Below are 15,262 nucleotides of genomic sequence, written 5' to 3' on the forward strand. Positions count from 1 at the left end.
TTTACCACAAACACCAACACAAACCGGTGGAGGAGTGGGGGGAGGAGGGCGACCTCAGAGCTTCCGCACACCCTGCTGGCCCCCACCGCACAGTACTAGAACTTTCCGAGCAAGGACAGCATCAGCTGTCAGCAGGCCCACCCTGCCCAGATGCGGTAATGGAAGGAAAAATCCCTGCCAGTGGCCAGTCAGGTAGGGCTCTTGGCCATGTGAGCGTCCCAGCTCCTCTGCCCTCCTTGTCTCCTTCTCCCAGGGGACCAGGCTGTCTCCATGTGCCATCCTTTCATATCCCTGCTCACCCTCCAGCCCTTGAAGCCAATGTGACACTACCTGATTCAGCCGGAAGTAGAAAAGGTTGCCCTTGGGGTAGATCCTGACAATTCCTCCTCCCAGCCCTGCTTGCTCAAGCTTGGCGGACCCTGAGCCTGAGCTCCACAGGTTCCCCCAGTCCCTCTCTGGCTTCTCGCCATCATCATGGAGGCTGGGCCTTTCCCTCAGAGCCGGCTTCACCCGGGATTCTGGGCCACCTCCCTGGGATCCCTCTCTGAATCTTCATTTGTGCCATAAAGGTCACTGGTCCTTTTCTGTAAGAAAAATTCAGGCTGCCTAAGTAAAGGTGGATATTAGATTTAAAAAATTGGAGTTCCTGTTGTGGCTCAGCAGGCTAAGAACCCGACTAGTATCCATGAGGATGCTGGTTCGATCCCTGGCCTCACTCAGTGGGTTAAGGATTCACAGGTGTGGCTCAGATCCCATGTGGCTGTGGCTGTGGTGTAGGCCGGCAGCTGCAGCTCTGATTGGACCCCAGGCTGGGAACCTCTGTAGGCTGCCCGTGTGGGCCTAAAAAGATAAAAAGATGGGGAGTGGGAAATGGGGTTCCTGTCTGTATGTAGAAACACTGGACTGGAAGTTTCCACCAGTTCCACTTCCCATAGGCCTTCTCAGGCCCTTTACCGTGTCTGTGTGTGTTGTGGATCCCGAAGCTGAATTCTTAGCCCTTCCCAGCATCTTTGGCCATTAAACCCTTTGGTCAAGAAGATAAAAGAAAAAGGAAGATATTTGAGGCATGGGGTGACAGTAGCTGATCTGCCACCTTCTCAGGTTGGTATGACCAGCAGGGTGACTGGCCTAGCAGCTTCTGGAGCCCAGGCAGCAGCTGTCATGGCAGCCAAAAACAGACAGACAAACAGACGTGCCCCTCCTCAGAGAGTCAGACTGGGGCTCCTCCTCGTTGTCACTCCTTTACCTCCTGGAGAGTGGAGAATGGGGACAGGGGGTTTGCTGCTCCCCACGATGGATCAGACTGAACTCAGAAGGCTGGGGACCCCCGAATCCTTTCTGGTTGTTCACCCCAACCCCGGGGAAGCAGACACACTCACACCCTCACTCCTGTCACACACTCATACAGAGTGACACTCCCTCACAGTCACACGCTCTCCCAAGCACTCATTCACACACACTCCTAGCCACTCTCACACACACTCCCAGACACCCACCTGCTCACAGGTACTAATTCACAGCCACACACTTGCAAATACTCATAAATCCATGTACACACAAACACACCACCTTTATTCCTGTTCATTGTGGAAGCCACTTGATGCCACGGAATTTAAACATTTTAGCACTTTTTGGTCTCTCTCTCTCTTTTTTTTTTTTTTTTTTTTTTCTGGCCATGCCCGCGGCATACTGAAGTTCCCAGGCCAGGGATCGAACCCACACCACAGGAGTAACGCAAGCCACAGCAATGACAATGCTGAATCTTTAATCCCCTGAGCCACCAGAGAACTCTGGTGCCTGATTTTTAATTTTATTGAAAAAAATGAATCAGATAAGAAAGCAAAAAAATAAATGAAACCCTTTATAAGCTCAAGAAAGAGATTTACTGGAATATTGATAACTGGATTTATCATGGCGATTATTTTGAAAAGTATAGAAATGTTGAATCACTAACACAGTGATTCAGGAACTAACACAGTGTGGTAGGTCGTTTATATATCAAAAACAAACTGGCAAACCCTTAGAAAAAATATATCAGATTTGTGGCCACCAGAGTCAAGGGACAAGGGAGAGGGAGAATTAGATGAAGGCCATCAAATGGTGCAAACTTCCAGTTAGAAAATAAATAAGTACTAGGAATATAATGTACAACATGACAAGGATAATAACACTGTTGTACTTTGTAAATGGAAGTTGTTAAGAGAGGAAATCCCGAGAATTCTCATTACCGGGGAAAAAATTATTTCCTATTTCTTTAATGTTGCATCCTTTTTTTTTTTTTTTGGTCTTTTGAGGGCCGCACCTGCGTCATATGGAGGTTCCCAGGCTAGGGGTCCAATAGGAGCTGTAGCCACCTGCCCAAGCCAGAGCCACAGCAACGCCAGATCCCAGCCTTATCTGCAACCTACACCACAGCTCACAGCAAAGCTGGATCCTTTTTTTTTTTTTTTTTGCCTGGACTATTTAAATTGTTTTATTTCCTTTGTATTCTTTTTTTTTAATATTTTTTTTTTATTTTCCCACTGTACAGCAAGGGGGTCAGGTTATCCTTATATGTATACATTACAATTACATTTTTTCCCCCACCCTTTCTTCTGCAAAGCTGGATCCTTAACCCACCAAGCGAGGCCAGGAATGGAACTCACAACCTCATGGTTCCTAGTCGGATTCGTTTCCGCTGCACCACGACGGGAACTCCTAATGTTACATCTTTATGTGAGATGATGGATGTTCACTAAACCTGTTGCAGTCATCATTTTAGGATGTATGTAGGTCAAATCAGTATATTGTACAACTTAAACTTACGTAGTGCTGTATGTCAATTATATTTCAATAAAACTGGAAATTAATTTAATAAGACATATATATCCATTTAATTTCTTTTTTTTTTTTTTTTTTTTGCTTTTTAGGCCTGCACCTGCGGCATTTGGAAGTTCCCAGGCTACAGGTTGGATCAGAGCTACAGCTGCCAGCCTACGCCACAGCAACTTGGGATCTGAGCCTCTCTGGGACCTACCCCACAGCTCATGGCAATGCCAGATCCTTAACCCACTGAGCAAGGCCAGGGATTTTACCTGAATCCTCATGGATACTAGTCAGGTTCATTTCCACTGTGCCACAACGGGAACTCCCCATTTACATTTTTAAATGCATATGTTTATAAGAAAAGGTATATGTTGGTGTATGATTATAAACTGCAGAAACTTTTTAAATAACCTTTTTAGTTTAACAAAATACCGTGAACATCTTTCCATACCAATACATTTGGATCTCCTTCACCATTTCCATTGGTTGCCTAATGTTCTATTTTAGGAATGAACTGTAACTGGAGTCCTTTGATTCTGGGATTCATGAGCCTTCCACTTGCAGGGCAGGGGCTGGGAAAGATCTCTAATGGCTTGTACAATAGTCTAGGTGAGTGATAGGAATGCCTTCTTTAGACTGGGTGCCTCATGTTCTCAAGATGGCTGCTGTAGCACCTCCAGGCCTCCAGGCCTCACCCCAGGTGGAAAAATAAAAAGAGTGAAGCAGGAAAGGGTGGTACTTTTATAACTTTCTGTTTCCCAGAAAACTTCAGCTTGTGTATCATTGGTACATCGCAGTAGCTACCCCTAGCTGTGAAGGGCTATACAGAAGGAAGCCTTTTGCTGCACTTTTTTTTTTTTTTTTTGTCACTCTGAACAAACTAGAGATTCTTCCAGGAAGGAAGAGAAGGAAGGGGAGTCAAGTAGACAACAGTGGTATCAGCTGCCGAAGGACTTCTTGCTAAACAGCATTTTAAAGGAAGACTTTATAAGTTTTTACAACTAATCAGGTACAAGACACAGAGGAGAGAGGAGGCAAATTTTTATAAGATTTGGAGGCACAGGGACTAGTTGTGAAGTAGGAAAATTAGGAAAAGGAGTTTTTTTGTGAAAAGCTGAGTGTGAGGTGTTGCATTTTTGTGGTCTGCTTGAGGGCAGGCCCACCTCTGCTGTCAGATCCACCCACCATGCCTAGAACTGCCCTCAGACCAAATGGTCTGTTGATGTCAAACTGGTTCACCTCATGGAAGGAAACCAGGACTCAGAGAGGTCCAGTGAATTGTCCAAGGACACACAGCTCAAAACAGACTGGTCTGGGGATTTGAGGCCAGGCCTGTCTGACGCTAAAGCCCGTTTGTCCCCCCCCTCCGCCTTGGCCATATCTCTAGGTTTCCAGCCCAGAGCTGCTTGACCTCTGGCCACCAGGTCAGGCACAGCTCCCCCTCCTCTTAGCAGGCCTCTTATGCCCTAACCACTTTCAGAGACCGAGGTCTATGTGTGGAGACCACAATAGAAAGGAGAAAAAGCCCAGGAAGCTGACTCATGTTTTTCTTTGTTGTGGGTTATTTGGTAAGACCAGATATTCCAGTAAGTCCTGGCCTACAGTGCTGAGGGCTACCAAAAAGCGTGGTTCATCACAGGCCTCCACCCAGGCCTCTGGGCTCCCATGTGAAGAGAACCTGGCACAGGTCCTACCCTTGTCCTACTCACAGGGTCGCATGGAAGGCCCATTGCAGGCCAAGCCCAGATCCGCAGGAGTTCCTGTGTGAAGCTTATTGCTTTCTGTGTCTTCATCAAGAAATCCTTGCTCTGGAGTTCCTCTTGTGGCTCAGCAGGTTAAGAACCCAACTAGTATCCAGAAGGAGGCAGGTTCCATCCCTGGCCTCACTCAGTGGGTTAAGGATCCAGCATTGCCATGAGCTGCAGGGTAGGTCACAGACACAGCTCAGATCTGGCGTTGCTGTGGCTGTGGTGTAGGCCAGCAGCTGCAACTCTGACTCGATCCCTAGCCTGGGAACCTCCATATGCTGAGGGTGAAGCCCTAAAAAGATAAATAAATAAATAAATGAAATCCTTTCTCCAATGTCAGAATGACATCCTCTTGTTTCTTCTAGGAGTTTTATAGTTTTAACTTTTACATTTAGGTCTGTGATGCATCTCCAATGAGCTGGGTTGGGGTTCTGTTGTTTCAAATCAATTTGTTGAAAAGATTTTTCTTTTCCCATTGAACTGCCTTGGCGCCTTGGTCAGAAATCAACTGACTGTATAAATGTGGGTCTATTTGTGGGCTCTTTATTATAGCAAGAGCTACTACAATAATAAAAATAACAAAACAAGCTGATTTTTCTAATGGGTGCTATGCTTGCATGGTCAATTCACAAAGGAAAGTAAGAATAACAAATAAACATTGGAAAAAGTGTTTGATATCATAAATCATGAGGGAATTCTATATTAAAGCTACAATGAGATGATGGCATTAAAATGACCACAATTTTAAAAACAAGATTAAAAAAATAAGAACCTGGGAGTTCCTGTTGTGGCTCATTGGAAATGAATCCAACTAATATCCATGAGGATGTGGATTTGATCCCTGGCCTCCATCAATGGGTTAAGGATCAGCGTTGCTGTAGCTACGATCCAGCCCCTAGCCTGGGAACTTCCAATGCTGCGAGTGCGGCCCTAAAAAGCAAAAAAAAAAAAAAAATCTGAAAAAAAGATAGAGGAGTCCCCGCTGTGGCTCAGTGGGTCAAGATCCAATTGCAGTGGCTTAGTTTACTTCGGAGGTATGGGTTTGATCCCCAGCCTGGTGCAGTGGGTTAAAGGATCCAGCATTGATGCAGCTGTAGCATAGGTTACAGCTGTGGCTTGGATTCACTCCCTGACCTGGAAACTTTCATATGTCGTGGGTGCAGCCATAAAGAAATAAATGAATAAAATTTTTAAAAAAGAAACAAACAAACAAAACAGAACAAAACCAGAAGTCATAGAAACAGAGAATGGATTAGTGGCAGGATGTGAAAGTGGGCAAAAATGCATGAAGGTGATAAAAAGTTACAAACTTCCAGTTATAAAATAAGTCCTGGGCATGTAACTTATAGTATGGTGACTATAGTTAATAATATCCTGTTGTATATTTGAAAATTGCTAATGGAGTAGATTTTAAAATTTCACATCAAAAGTAAAAAAAAATTGTAACTATGTGTGGTGATGGATGGTAACTGGATAATCATTTTGTAATATTTACTTACATCAAATCATTATGTTGTACACCTGTTATATATTAATTACATTTCATTTTTTAAAAAACGAATGATAATGATACCTAGTGTGCAGAGATGTGGTGAGATATTTAAAATCATATTAGACTACTCAGCCATAAAAAAGAACAAAATCATGCCATTTGCAGCAACATGAATGGAACTAGAGACTCTCATACTAAGTGAAGTAAGTCAGAAAGAGAAAGACAAATCCCATATGATATCACTTATATATGGAATCTAATATATGGCACAAATGAACCTATCTACAAAAAAGAAACAAACTCAGAGACATGGAGAACAGACTTGTGGTTGCCAAGGGGGAGGGGGAAGGAGTGGGGTGCACTGGGAGTTTGGGGTTAGTAGATGCAAGCTCTTGCATTTGGAGTGGATTAGCAATGAGATCCTGCTATATAGCTCAGGGAACTATATCTAGTCACTTGTGATGGAGCATGATGGAAGATAATGTGAGAAAAATGGAGTTCCCGTTGTGGCTCAGAGGAAACGAATCTAACTAGAAACCATGAGGTTGCGGGTTCAATCCCTGGTCTCGCTCAGTGGGTTAAAGATCCGGCGTTACCATGAGTTATGGTGTAGCTAGCAGACAAGGCTCAGATCCCGCATTGCTGTGGCTGTGGCATAGGCCAGCGACTACAGCTCCGATTCACCCCTAGCCTGGGAACCTCCGTGTGCTGTGGATGCAGCCCTGAAAAGCTGCATATATATATATAAATATATAAAAATATATATAAATATATATATATATATAAAGCTGCTTATATATATAAACTGGGTCACTTTGCTGTACAGCAGAAATTGGCATAACCTTGTAAATCAACAATATAAAAAACTATGATTTAAAAAATAAAATGAAAAAATCGTATTAGACACTTGGCACGTAGAGGGGAAAAAAGACAAAGCAAATGTTGATGAGGTTGTGGAGCAACTGACACTTCAGACATTATCGGTGGGAGTATAAAATGGATTTTTGAAACTCAGACTGACAGTTTTTCATGGAGTTAAGCATACGCCTGCCCCGTAACCCAGCAATTCACCTCTAGATCTTCACTCACACTAAATGAAAACATATGTGCATACAAAGACTATACAAGAAGGTTCCCAGACATATGATCTAGCAATTACACTACTAGATGTGTACTCCAAAAAACTGAAAACAGAGATTCAAATAGATATTTATACATCAGTGTTCATAGTAGTATTAGTCACACTAACCAAAAGTAAAAACAACCCAAATGTCCATGGATAGATGAATGAATTAACAAAATATGATATATACATACAATGGAATATTATTCAGTCATAAAAAATAACAAAGTTCTGATACATGTTACAAGATGGATGAATCTTGAAAGCTGCTATGCTAAGTGATATAAGCCGTATACAAAAGGATAAATATTGTATGATACCACTTACATGAATTATCTAGAAAAGGAAAATTCATAGGGGCAGAAATTAGAGATTACCAGGGACTGGGGAGCAGGGAATTAAAGGAGTTATTATTGCTTAATGGTTACAGAGTTTCTATTTAGGGTGATTAAAAAAAATTTGAAATGGATAGTGATGAAGGCTGCACAATATTTTAAATGTAATTGTGTACCACTGTTTTTTCAAATCATCTTTTATATCTCTGTAAAAAGTTTTAGGAAGAACTCTCAGGGACAACCCCACCCCCTCACCCCCGATTCCCCAGGCAAAGGGACCCAATGGGACCGACCGCCTTGGCAGAAGGTGCAGCTTCAAGGAGCTGCAATCACTCTGTCCCACACTTGCACACATGACTCAGAGCTTACTCACAGGGCATTTTGATATAACCAAATAAAATGCTGGGAACCGAATGAAAGATCATTAAAGGCAGTAAAGGTGAAATAAAATAGGAGTTCATCGGCCAAAGAAGACTTGGTGGAGAAAGCAGCAAATGATAAAAAATAGCATGAAGCAGGGTTTTATCATATTACATTTCAGCAAGCTGACTGAAATTTAACTAAAAAATTACTGCTTTAAACATAGGCAAAACACTCTCTGACATCAACATTATGAATATTTTCTCAGGTCAGTCTCCCAAAGCAATAGAAATTAGAGCAAAAATAAACCCATGGGACCTCATCAAACTGAAAAGCTTTTGCACAGCAAAGGAAACCAAAAAGAAAACAAAAAGACAGCTTACAGAATGGGAGAAAATAGTTTCAAATGATGCAACTGACAAGGGCTTAATCTCTAGAATATATAAGCAACTTATACAACTCAACAGCAAAAAAACCAATCAATCAATGGAAAAATGGGCAAAAGACCTGAATAGACATTTCTCCAAAGAAGATATACAGATGGCCAACAAACACATGAAAAAATGCTCAACATCACTGATTATAAGAGACATGCAAATCAAAACTACCATGAGATACCACCTCACACCAGTCAGAATGGCCATCATTAATAAATCCACAAATAACAAGTGCTGGAGGGGCTGTGGAGAAAAGGGAACCCTCCTGCACTGCTGGTGGGAATGTAAACTGGTACAGCCACTATGGAGAACAGTTTGGAGATACCTTAGAAATCTATACATAGAACTTCCATATGACCCTGCAATCCCACTCTTGGGCATCTATCCAGACAAAGCTCTACTTAAAAGAGACACATGCACCCGCATGTTCATTGCAGCACTATTCACAATAGCCAGGACATGGAAACAATCCAAATGTCCATCGACAGATGATTGGATTCGGAAGAGGTGGTATATATACACAATGAAATACTACTCAGCCATAAAAAAGGATGACATAATGCCATTTGCAGCAACATGGATGGAACTAGAGAATCTCATCCTGAGTGAAATGAGCCAGAAAGACAAAGACAAATACCATATGATATCACTTATAACTGGAATCTAATATCCAGCACAAATGAACATCTCCTCAGAAAAGAAAATCATGGACTTGGAGAAGAGACTTGTGGTTGCCTGTTGGGAGGGGGAGGGAGTGGGAGGGATCGGGAGCTTGGGCTTATCAGACACAACTTAGAATAGATTTACAAGGAGATCCTGCTGAATAACATTGAGAACTATGTCTAGATACTCATGTTGCAACAGAAGAAAGGGTGGGGGAAAACTGTAATTGTAATGTATACATGTAAGGATAACCTGACCCCCTTGCTGTACAGTGGGAAAATAAAAAAAAAAAAACTACTGCTTTAAAAAACTACCTCCCCCATTTCTATCTTTAGCAAACTGCTGTTTTCAGTTCCAGTTACGTGAAATAAATCAGCCCCTCAATGTTAACTGTCGACTTTTTTTTTTTTTTTCTGGCCAGCCTGAGGGCATGAGGAGGTTCCCAGGGCAGGGACCAGATTTGTGCTACAGCAGTGACCCAAGCCACGTCAGTGACAAAGCCAGATCCTTAACTGCTAGGCCACCAGGGAACTCCTGCTATTCTTGGTTATACTTGGAAAACCATTATTAAATATTTTCACACATGAAATGAGAAGGAAAAATGCCCATCAAAATTGTATGGAGGAAGTTCTTGTTGTGGCTCAGTGACTAGTACCCATGAGGTTTCAGGTTCGATCCCCAGCTCTGCTCAGTGGGTTAAGGATCCAATGCTGCCATGACCTATGGTGTAGGTGGCAGAATCAGCTTGGATCCCAAGTTGTTGTGGCTGTGGGTGTGGCTGACAGCTGCAGCTTCAATTCAACCCCTAGTCTGGGAACTTCAATATGCCAAGGGTGCAGCCCCAAAAATTAAAAAAAAATTAAAAATTGTGTGGAATATTTTGCATTTCACCAGCCTTCATGGATCTTTTTCTTCTGTAAACATTTCTACTGTATCGTGTTTCAGGGATTTTGTGCTTTTAGGCATTAGGTTTACTAAATACTACATCTGCCATGTTTACTCAAGTTATTTCCCTAACTTACAGCTTTTTACACTACCCAGTTTTCCTAATAGCTTATGTAGATTATTACTTGAATTTCTCTAAAATCACCGTGTTTCTATTTAGGTGGCATCGATTATTTTTATTTCTTCGCAGTAGTTTTAATTTGGATTTCAGTCCTTGCTTATGTTTGGGAGGTCCGGCTCTCTACCAAAACCTGAAGATACAGAGTGTTTTCTCCCATCAGTGTTCTGTTCTTTTTTTTTTTTTTTTTTTTAGTATTCATTGTCTTTCATGGGCACAGTTCCCACTGCCCTTAAACAATTGCAATAGTAACAGGAAAGATCACAGATCACTACAACAAATGTAACAATAATTTAAAAGTTTGAAATATTGCCAGAATTACCCAAATGTGACCCAGAGACACCAAGTGAGCCAATGCTATTGGAAGAATGGGCCAATAAAATTGCTTGACACAGTGTTGCCACAAAGCCTTCAATCTGTGAAAAAACGCACTGCCTATGAAGTGCAACAAAGTGAAGCCCAATGAAACAAGGTCTGCCCGTCCCCGTAGTAAGGTTTAGCCATTCTGATAGTCACAAAACCAATATGCAGAAATCAACTGCATGTCTATACTCAGCAATCATCAGAATGACACCATTAACAACAGCAACGAAAAGATAAAGGATCTAGGAATCCAGCTGATCCTTGAGCAACATGAGAGTCAGGGGCACTGCACCTGAGCAGTCTCAGTGTTTTTACTATGTCAGCATTTGGGGCTACTGTCTTTTTCCATGGTGATGATTTTATTTATGATTTTTATAACCTCTGGTCAGAAGTTACAACCTTGACGCAGGCTATGAGGATAACTTCCTATATGAATGAGACTATCCTATATTTTTCTTTTTTTATCCCACTCCAATTATAATGTGAGCTCTAAAAAAACCTCTTGCCCAAGCTCATGATCTGTTTTCACACATTCCTGGTTTCCATCTGTGCTACTTCAAATAATCATTCTTTTATTTAAAGGACAGACTCCAGTGTATCTGAAGAGAAATATTCACAGGCTGTACTTTGTCAATACTTTTTTTTTTTTCGTCTTTTTGTCTTTTCTAGGGCCGCACCTGCAGCATATAGAGGTTCCCAGGCTAGGGATTGAATCAGAGCTGTAGCCACCGGCCTATACCACAGCCACAGCAATGCCAGATCCGAGCTGCATCTGCAACCTACACCACAACTCACGGCAACGCCGGATCCTTAACCCACTGAGCAAGGCCAGGGATTGAACTCACAACCTCATGGTTCCTAGTCAGATTCACTAACCACTGAGCCATGATGGGAACTCCTGTCAATAGTTTTCTTATTGCTACAGTTGATTGGTTTACTTGTCACAAGCTTAAGAGACCTCACATTACTTGTGGTTCCACTTGTCAATTGGAAATGCTGTTTCATTCCGTCTATAGTTTATAATCTTGAGCAAATTGAAACCTCTACATCAATAATAAATTTTGGGGGAGTTCCCTAGAAAAGGCAAAAAGCCAAAAAAAAAGGGGGGGGGGAAATAATAATAAATTTTTATGTTAACAATTTAGCTGTAACATTAAAACTAATCAAAACTGGGAGTTCCCGCCATGGCGCGGTGGGTTAAGAATCCAACTACAGTGGTCTGGGTCACTACAGAAGCACAGGTTTGATCCCCAGCCTGGCACAGTGGGTTAAAGGATCCAGCATTGCTGCAGCTCAGATTTAATCCCTAGCCTGAGAAGGTCCATATATCCCAGGTGTAGCCATTAAATAAATAAATAAAAATAATCAAAACTAACGACTACACTAAGAATCTCACATAAATTCTCCCAATTTTTTAAATGAAAGAGATTGATGACTCAGGATATATAAAAAATGAACTGAACTGAAGCTTCCCTCATCCTAACTTTCATAACTTTTCATAATGTATCTTTGGGGGCTATGATACTGCTCATTAAATAGTGGTTTTCTTTAAAAACAAAGTAATTCCAAGAAAGTATTTATACCTGTTCAGGAACATTGTATATTACCAGTGTTAATTTGTTATTAACACAAAAGTGAAATGGGTAATGTTTTGCTGTACTGATGTTTCTGTTACCCAGAAAACTCTTGGATGCAAACTGTTATGTAAACATGAATTCACTGCAAACTTAGGATATGAACTTACCCCTTTTAATCAAATGTTTTTACAATTGACCTACTATATAGCACAAGGAACCATAGTCAATATCTCGTCATAAAATATAATGGAAAAGAACCTGAAAACAAAACATATGTATGTATATGCACAACTGAATCACTTTGCTATACACCTGAAACATCGTAAATCAACTATATTTCAATTTAAACAAAAATTTGTTTAACTCTCAATAGCAGCTTACTGCTCAAAATATAAATGTGGAAAAGGAAAGCAAAACAAAGCCACCTTTGGGGTGGCTACTGTGGTTAGATTCTCAGCCTCTCTTTTTTCTTCTTTCTAGCTGTAGGGGTTGGAAAGTGACACCAACACTTCCGAGAATTCGTTGCAACTTGGGTCTGGATATACATTCACGTGGGATTTGGGAAGCTGATCCCAAGGCCCTCTGACTGTTTTTGCTGGCAAGCAAAATCAAGGGACGCGTGAGTTCCAAAACCAAAAGGCTTCTTAAATTTGGCTTTCCAATCCCCGGAGGGCCACTTCAGACATGTGTTCTTAAACTCCCAGCTTCAGAACCAGCTTGCAGTTGCCTACAGAGACCACAGGGCCTAATTTTCTGGGTTTTTTTTGTTTGTTTGTTTGTTTTTATCTTTTTAGGGCCACACCCACAGCATATGGAAGTTCCCAGTCTAAGTGTGGAATGGGAGCTGCAGCTGCCGGCCTACACCACAACAACAGCAATTTGGGATCCAAGACGTGTCTGCAACCTATACACCACAGCTCACGGCAACACCGGATCCTTAACCCACTGAGCAAGGCCAGGAATTGAACTCATGTCCTCATGGATGCTAGTTGGGTTCATTACCACTGAGCCACAAAAAGAACTCCCTAATTTTCTGATTTAAGTCCCTTCCCCTCCAAATACCAGGATGTTTCTGTTTCCTGCCCTGAAGGCTAATGAGACAGGTTTCATCATTCCACTTGTCCTCCCAGAAAAGAAAGAGGAAGCGAGTGAGGTCTACTTTGCTCTGCCAAGATGGCTTCTCTATAGCTGCACTGCGTCCTCTGTATCTTCAGGGGATCACTCAGTTTTGTTCTTTCTCTTAACCCCATGGTTTAAACTACTAGGTCTGTGGTTAACAAGGATGTGGCTGAAGCTTGGAAACGTACACCACTGTGAGAGGTGACAGATTATCTTAGCAGGACAAATACTAACCCCCCACCACCACTCCCCCATCCAGCCAGAGCCATATGGGTCGATAATGCAGCCGCTCGCTGCCCCTTAAAGAATTTCTCTCCATTTTGGTCCCAGAAGCCCCTGACCCAGGAGCATTGTCTCCAAGGACCCTTTGCACAATAGGCTGAGATATGACTTCTATTGCCCAAGTGAGCCCATGGCTACATTTTCTCTTGTTACTGTAACCACTGCCACAAACATAGTGGCTTAAAACAACATCCATTTAATTGTCTGACAGTTCTGTAGATCAGAAGTCTGGGTGGGCTCAACTGGTTCCTCTGCCAGGGATCTCACGAGGCCAAAAACAAGATGTTGGCTGGGTGGACTCTTATCTGGGAAGAATGTGCTTCCAAAATCATTCAGGTTGTTGGCAGAATTCAGTTCCTGGTGGTGGTTGTAGGACTGAAGCTTCTTTTTCCTGGCTGGCTATCATCTGAGGGTGGTTCTCGGCTTCTAGAGGCTACTGGCATTTCCCTGGCTCATGGCTCACTCCATCTCCAAAGTCAGCCATAACAGATGAATGAAGCCTTTCTCAGACTATGAGTCACTCTGAAGTTCCCTCTGCTTCAACTTCCTCTCTCCCACTCCACACACGCATACTCACATATATACACAGGCCATCTTGCCTGTCTTTTCTTCTTTTCTTGGATCCCTGCTTCAGCACCTGCAGCTGGACACCCCCTCCTTTGCTTTATCATCTCTGAGTTTATGATTAAGCTTTTGGGGTTTTTTACTCACTGCATGAGGAAATTCTTTAAATTTTTTTAGTAATAAAAAGCATAAGCAGGAGTTCCCATCATGGCTCAGTGGAGACGAATCTGACTAGCATCCATGAGAACGCAGGTTCGATCCCTGGTCTCGCTCAGTGGGTTAAGGACTGGTGTAGGTCACAGACACAGCTCATATCCTGCATTGCTGTGGCTGTGGCACATAGGCCAGTGGCTACAGCTCTGATTGGGCCCCTAGCCTGGGAACATTCATATGCCGTGGGTCAGGCCCTAAAATGACAAAGAGGAAAAAAAGAAAGAAAAGCATAAGGGGAGTTCCCCAGTGGCTCAATGGACTAAGGATCTAACATTGTCACTGCTGTGGTGCTGGCTTGATCCCTGGCTTGGGAACCTCTGCAAGCTGGGGGAATGGCTAAAAAAAGAAAAGGAAAGAGAAGCATAGGGAAAACAAACATAAGCTCCTACTTTCCCACTATCCCATGGTCTCTCTCTTTAGGAAACTACTGTTAAAACTTTATTTTTTCTCTTTCCATATAAGCATAGTACATGCACAGTGCTCCATTCTTAATTATAAAATGTAAAACATATTCACAAGTGTGCACAAAACAAAACAATTGTTTATTAGGAAACAAATAAACATAATAAAAATAAATGCATGTCACCACCACCCAGGCCAAGATTCTGCCAGCACCCTGGAAGCCCCCCTATTTCCAGACCCTCCTGCCCTAAGGTAATACTATCCTGACCTTAGTGAGAATCAGATACTTGTTTTTCTCTCAGGTTTTACCATCTGAGCACATACTCTTATTTCTTTGTATTTAATTTATCTCGCTTTTATTGGAGTAGAGTTGACGTACAATGTCGTGTTAGTTTCAGGTGTACAGTAAAGTGAATCAGTTATAGGTATGTATATATATGTGTACACATCTATAATAACTGTACTCAGTATCTTGTATAAAAAAGAACAGATTCTTTACCATTATAGAATATTACAATATATTGAGTACAGTTCCCTGTGCTATATGAGTATATAACTATTCTCTCTCTCGCTCTCTTTTTTTTTTTTTTTTTTTTTTTTTTTGCTATTTTAGGCCCACACCCAAAGCCTATGGAGGTTCCCAGGCTAGGGGTCAAATGGGAGCTTCAGCTGCCAGCCTACACCACAGCCACAGCAACACAGGATCTGAGCTGCCT

General features: G+C 42.1%; 1 pseudogene; it reads left to right on the plus strand.

Annotated features, from left to right (window-relative positions):
* LOC100523178 lies at positions 159-11,467 on the plus strand (annotated as a pseudogene).

The sequence above is a fragment of the Sus scrofa genome, chromosome 3 (genome assembly GCF_000003025.6).
Source record: "Sus scrofa isolate TJ Tabasco breed Duroc chromosome 3, Sscrofa11.1, whole genome shotgun sequence".
NCBI lineage: Eukaryota > Metazoa > Chordata > Mammalia > Artiodactyla > Suidae > Sus > Sus scrofa.